General features: G+C 44.0%; 1 long non-coding RNA gene across 1 annotated transcript; it reads right to left on the bottom strand.

The window, feature by feature from the left end:
* Positions 1–2,527: 2,527 nt before the first annotated feature.
* LOC112845557 (uncharacterized) lies at positions 2,528–3,388 on the bottom strand. The gene is made up of 2 exons (XR_003218399.1): positions 3,315–3,388; positions 2,528–2,747 (listed from the first exon to the last, which is right to left on the bottom strand). It is a non-coding gene; the product is annotated as an uncharacterized LOC112845557 (long non-coding RNA).
* Between the last annotated feature and the right edge of the window lie 3,734 nt (positions 3,389–7,122).

Below are 7,122 nucleotides of genomic sequence, written 5' to 3'. Positions count from 1 at the left end.
TCTGAGAGACGAGCGGCACGGTGCATATCCGGGGTAAACTGAACTGAAGCTGTAACGTAGGAAACTGTCTAAAATGATTTAAAGTGCCAGCTGGTTGCAGGCTGGGTGTTTGAGAGGCTGTAAAAAGTCTCTTTTTCTGTTCTTTTCGTGCTGAAGAAAAGTGCGCAGTTAAAATTTGGGTGCGGTCACTTCCCCTTTTAATTTTAACAAAGAACGGATACATTGATTAAAGGGGGGCAGTAATTTCAGTGGCATGTTTGGGAATGTGGCCGAAGGTTGGATCTGATACCAGGCGAACAAGGCCGGTCTAAAGATTAAAAAGGTATGCACAAACCTGTTCAATAAGCAAATTTGTGCAAATTGGCTGAATTCTAAATTATCTGTTCGCTGAGGTAGATGATCTTAACTATTAAAACTGGCGCAGTAGTGGTAAAACTGAATTCTTGAGAATAACGAAGCTTTGAAGTAATGAGAAACTTTGAAGTAATGAGAAGCTTTGAAGCAAGGATAATGAAACTCTGAGAAACAGATAGTACTGAGTTAAAAGGTTATATGGTATTTCATGGTAAAAGAGAAAAAAGAGACCAATGCATGTTTAAGAATAGAAGAATATAAGAGTTATTGGTTTGCTTATGGTTTAATAAGTGTGAATAGCTAATGATCAAGAGGATCATTTTGGGAGACGCTTATTTGTAAGTAAAAGGATTAAGTTCGGACGAGGAAGTCCGACAGAAAACACCTGGTGTTGTCAGGATGTTTAAGTGACACAGAAGTTCAGAAAATCGAGTCAGAAATGGTTTTGTGGCTCTTGGTAAACTGATTTTGAAGGAAAATCAGTGTTTATTGTGCTGAAGTAACAGATCCGGTGGTCTGAGGAAAATAAATAAATCGGTGAATGGTTGATATATTTACATGAATTTTGGTGGATCCGCTGAGGTCCAGAAGAATAATCAATGCGGACTGTGTTAGTTTGGATGTTGGTAAATGATCTAGATAAGACTTGCCCGGGGTCTGTGTCTGTGTGTGTGACAACATGCGCAGTTTAAATTGGGCGCTGTTCCTTCCTCTTTTAAGTTTCAAAACACAAAGGCTGTTAGATTAAGAATTACTGTGTGAGGAACGGTTGGACTTTGACTAGGGAAATAAAACGCTTACTTTTGGGTTTATGAAGATCTCCTAACATTCCAGTGGAGATGCTGGGGTAAGAAGAGTGAGCTCAGACGAGGGAGTCTGAGAAAAGGACACCGTGAGATGAACAAGATTACTGGACCCGGCGAGGTCCATATGATGAAGTTCTTGGGCAGATAAATGACAGAAACAGTTTCTGAATTTTGAGGAGAATTTTGAAGCACTGAGGTTGAATTTCCTCTGTGCTTGGTGCGCTGTGTGGACTTATATTAGAGTTATAAGTCCAAAGGTTATGACCTGGAGGTCATTCATGGTGTTTAAAGAAGAACAGGAATTAGAAAAATATTTAATGTCATATTTTGTGTAAATTGAGGGGGACTTACCACATATGTGTTCATTTTTTCATTTAAAGGGACACAGACATTAACACACACACTCTCTGTGAATGGTACTCATGGCCATTGATCAGTGTTCTTTGATCAGTGGGTTTTGGTCAGTGATTGTTGATCAATGGTCATGGGAATTTGCATAATTATGATTAAGGAACTGACCTCACAGCCCATTGTTCCTTCAGTGGGCTGGTTTCAGTCATTATGCAAATGTACTGTTTATAAGGTTTGGGGAAACCTGCAGTCAGCTGAGACTGAAGAAGTCACTTGGATGAGTGATGAAACGTTTCTCCCACAAAACGCTACGTCCAGATGAACAGATTCAACTTTTGGAGATTTACCTTCCTGGATGATTGAGAATGCATCAAGAGATTTCAGTGTCAGTCAGTGTTACTGAAACATTCATCTCCAACAGCATCACTGACACAGACAGTTGGAGCAGTTACAGTCAAATCATTGATCAGTGTTTTTATAACATGAGCTGCTGTTGCTGCACTAGTGCTGCTGCTCTCTTTCTCTTATTGTAGGTCTTTAGCTAACAACATCAAGTGTCTTCATGTGACTGTTGTCTAATGTTCAAATGTAGATAACACCACCTGCACCACCCTGTTCCACAGCACAGCCCTCTCATGTAGGCTTGGCTGCAGCACATATTAGCAGCTGCAGTGACATCAGCTTTCTGTGCAGTCCACACTAGACAGCAGATCCGCTCCATAGTGTCATCACATCTACAGACTGTTACATATTATCACCTGGTAATAAGAAGCTGCACACAGCTCCAAGATTAACAGACTGAAGGAAATACAAATGAAAGTTACAGTAAACTGAAATCTTGGAAACACAACATGAAACAGCTGGAAATATGTTCATGTTGCATAAAACATGTGTTGCATTACAGATATTTATATGATCCATATTTAAGGTGGATGGGCTTATCCAGCCACTCTCACACCATCATATCACCATCCTGGGTTAGTGTCTTGGTCTCAGGTCACAACATCAGCACAGTCTTGGCTTGGCTGAGGTAGCTGAGTGGTTCTTGTTGTCCCTGACAGCTGCAGGGACAGTGCCATCAGCCATGCAGCAGCACAATGACTGCTCACAGTCAGTGTGGCTCAGTCTACTGTAAACATTGTCCTAAAGTGGTGGCAAAGTGGCTGCAAGCTGGCTGTACATGCACTGTGTCCAGTACTCCCAGTACGTGCACCTGCAGATGATATCCACAAAGCTCTGAGTGTCACAGAGTGGGCCTGTGCTCAGGTCACTCTGCCCCATTGAATTCTACTTACAGAGTTGTACAAGTGTGAGTAAAGTTATATATACAAGTTGGTGGCTGATAAGTTCTTGTAGTGACCCCTGACCCCGTGGTTCTTATTGGTTAATAGTAGCTTAGAGCATCTGCACCAATCATAAAGCACCAAGTTTGGCGCTCGTGGGTCTCTGCAAGTAAGTCCCTGTAATGTTGGCCAAGCCTGATATACTAGAAACATCTGTCATTACCAGCAGATGAAGCTGCCCTTAAAGCAGGATCTCACTTTAAACCTGACAAAAGAATTTGCTATTAGCACACTATGGTTATATGTCTCTCTCTCCTGTCTCTCACCTGTCTGCCTGGGCTGAGCTCAGCTGGGCTCCGCCCTTGGCCCACGCACCTGCCGTGAATCTACCTGATGACCTGGACTCCTGGGCTATCTAAGCTGAGGCTCAGAAGGCTTCTTCGCTGGGTGGTGGACTTACTCTCGTCAGTACAGCCCCGATAAACCCCGTTTGTCGTGTGATGACTCTGTTTATGCTCACCGCAGTTCTCTTGTGCTCAGGTTCTCGCACTCGTCCGTGACCCCGATCTGTTTCCCTGGTGGCGTGGAGTGGAGTGAGAGTGAGTGTGCTGGAAACAAATACGATAGGAGCGAGTGAGCGAAGCGTGTGTTGGACTTTGTCCCTTTTCCCCTGGACCATTGCACATCCTGCCCTGTACACGTGGGGTTTGTAAATAAATGTGCGACTGCTGTTCTAGTTCAGCTGCTCTGCGCCTGCTGACAGCTGCAGTTATTATATGACATTTTATTATTGTATTATCCATCCATTCACCTCTACTGTTCTTGCATTACATCACATAGTCAGCATAAATATGTGTTTTAATGAATGGTGAAAGTGGGATGAATTTAATGAGCCCTTGTTGAGAGAGGTGGGACAGAGAGAGACAGAAGTCCCCCCCTCACCTCTTATTGGCTCTGAGAGAAATAAAAAGGTTTTAACATTTAGGCTGTTGTGTTTACAATGATATGAAGTGCTGTTAGTAAATCATCTTCATTCTGAATCAGAAGTTTAATGAATATGTTGAATGGGAATAATTGACATGATTTAAATGTGTAGATGTTGTGTGTGTAGCCTCAGCTTTGAGAGATTAGTGTGTGTGTGGCTGCAGGAATGTTGGAAGATAAGAAATGTGCCAGAACTCCATCCTGATAAAAGACAGGATATTAAGAGTTAACAATAGAGTCATAATTCATATGTGATTGTGCTGATAGTTAATCCTGCTTAACTGACTGAAACTGTTTAGAATACAATCAGGTAGAAGTTTAACCAAAGCAACGAATAAGAAAATCTGATAATAACTCTGTAGGCCCCACACTGAGAGTCTGTGTGGAAAGGATGGAGGAGCCACTAATCCAACATTAACATGGAAATCAAATAAATTATACTGAATATATTTGTTTCTGGGAAGAAAGTTTTCCTGTGTATTTGAATCAAGATCAACAGGACCCTAAGAGCCTTCATCAGGAACTCAATGGGAATGTGGCGTACAACACTAGAGGCCAACTCCAAGCCCATAGCACAAGTCACCATCAAGTGCGGGATCTACCAAGGAGATGCTCTGTCCCCACTGCTGTTCTGCATAGGCCTGAACCCCCTCAGTGAGATCATTAACAAGACTGGCTACGGATACCGACTACGAAACGGAGCGGTTGTCAGCCACCTCCTGTACATGGATGACATCAAGCTGTATGCCAAGAGTGAACGAGACATCGATTCACTGATACACACTACCAGGATATACAGCAATGACATTTGGATTCGGACTGGAGAAATGTAGTCGGATGATAACAAGAGAGGGAAGGTAGTCAGAACTGAGGGGATTAAACTACCAGAAGGCAACATTGCAGACATAGAGGACAGTTACAAGTACCTGGGGATCCCGCAGGCGAATGGGAACCATGAAGAGGCAGCTAGGAAAGCTGCAACCACCAAGTACCTGCAGAGGGTCAGGCAAGTCCTGAGGAGTCAGCTGAACGGTAAGAACAAGATCCAGGCCATCAACACCTACGCCCTGCCCGTGATCAGGTACCCTGCTGGGGTAATAGGCTGGCCAAAGGAGGAGATAGAAGCCACTGACATCAAGACAAGAAAGCTCCTGACCATGCATGGAGGGTTTCACCCCAAGTCTAGCACCCTGAGGCTGTACGCTAAGCGGAAGGAAGGGGGCCGGGGACTGGTGAGTGTCAGCACCACAGTCCAGGATGAGACAAGAAACATCCACAAATACATCAAAGATGGCCCCAACTGACAGCGTGCTCAGTGAATACCTCAGGCAGCAGAAACCCAAGAAAGAGGAGGAAGGCGAGGAACCATCATGGAAGGACAGGCCCCTGCACGGTATGTACCACCGGCAGATAGCGGAGGTGGCTGATATCCAGAAATCCTACCAGTGGCTGGACAAAGCTGGACTGAAAGACAGCACAGAGGCACTAATCATGGCAGCACAAGAACAAGCTCTGAGTACAAGATCCATAGAGGCTGGGGTCTATCACACCAGGCAAGACCCCAGGTGCAGGCTGTGTAAAGATGCCCCAGAGACAATCCAGCACATAACAGCAGGGTGCAAGATGCTAGCAGGCAAGGCATACACGGAACGCCATAACCAAGTGGCCGGTATAGTGTACAGGAACATCTGTGCCGAGTATAACCTGGAAGTCCCGAGGTCAAAATGGGAGATGCCCCCAAGGGTGATGGAGAATGACCGAGCTAAGATCCTGTGGGACTTCCAGATACAGACGGACAAAATGGTGGTGGCTAACCAACCGGACATAGTGGTGGTAGACAAACAGAAGAAGACGGCTGTAGTGATCGATGTAGCGGTTCCGAATGACAGCAATATCAGGAAGAAGGAACACGAGAAGCTGGAGAAATACCAAGGGCTCAGAGAAGAGCTCGAGAGGATGTGGAGGGTGTAGGTAACAGTGGTCCCCGTGGTAAATATAATTCTGAATATTCGATTCATGTTCACAGTGGGAGGGTGGGGGGTATCGTGGAATTTTGTAAATAAAGTCTGCAACACAGAAAGAGCTGTGATCAAGCTATTTATTACTGCGCGCAGGAGAGCCAACACACATCAAACATCACAGCTCACAGTCATGCCAGCTCTGCCACAGAAGTCGTGCTCACACTCCTATATGCATTCCAAGAAAGAGAGAAGTTACAAACTGATCATACCACACTTCATGCGTCTCGCTATGAAACCTAACGGATCAATGGTTAAGCTGTTTTGTGCCCTTGGCCTTATCAGCACCTGTAAAGGGAGTTGTTTTCTCAAACTGCTGACGCTGGAGTAAGTTCATCTAGTTTTAGAAACTTTCACTGAACAGTCTATAAGAGTGTCACAACTAAGCATATGCATAAGCACTTAAATACTTTAAATGAGAATAACAGAAAATTTCTATTACAGGAGCAAGAGCCTGTCCCAGTAGTCACAGGTAGAGCACACCTGGACAGGTACCAGTCTGTCAGAGGACTAACAGAGAGACAGACATCAGAGTAACAAATCTATTTAAAATTAATGTAAGCTTGCTGCAGCTGTATGTATGAACATGTGTTTCTGTGCTCACAGTCCACCTCTCAGGAACCTGCAGTTCATTTTTAGTCTACTTTAAACAGACCTCACAAAAGGCTGACGTGGCTGGATCAGTAGTCTGATTTAAGTACGATACCTTTGGCCAGGGATTAATCTGGTACATCGCTTCACTGCAGTCTTACGTATTTTCCCCACACCTGAATAAAAAATATTGATATTTACAAATAACAGATTCAGCTGATGCAGCCTGATTCACTCTGATTCCAGATACTCAGGACACACAGAGGTACCGTTTAAAGTCTAGTGTTAACCTGAGTCACTGATCATTTACAGCAGAGGTCCCCAACCCCCGGGCCCCGGACCGGTACCGGGCCGTGAGTCGTTTGGTACCGGGCCGCGAGAGTTGAGGTTCGTACCGCACAGAAAAAAATAAATAACTTACATTAATTTTATTTTATTTATTATCCGACTCTGAACAGTGTTTTATTTTGAAAGACTGAATTCTCTCATTTACTTCCATCTATGACTGACTCTTGATGCATGTCAAGATACATTAGTAGCTAATATTAAACCTACAAGCTAGCAAAATGAGTAAAAAACAGATGTCTTTGGAGGGTTTCTTTGCGAAGGGAAAAAGGCCTAGTGAGGAGACAGAAGAAGAGCGTATGACAACCACTAAGAAAAAGAAAGCTGCATTTAACAGACAATACCAAAAGACCTACTTGAAATATGGATTTATTGCGACAGGCGATTCCC

This window comes from Oreochromis niloticus, unplaced genomic scaffold, assembly GCF_001858045.2.
Source record: "Oreochromis niloticus isolate F11D_XX unplaced genomic scaffold, O_niloticus_UMD_NMBU tig00007864_pilon, whole genome shotgun sequence".
Lineage (NCBI taxonomy): Eukaryota > Metazoa > Chordata > Actinopteri > Cichliformes > Cichlidae > Oreochromis > Oreochromis niloticus.
Note: the sequence above shows the minus strand (reverse complement) of the source record. Positions and strands in the feature narration are given on the sequence as shown.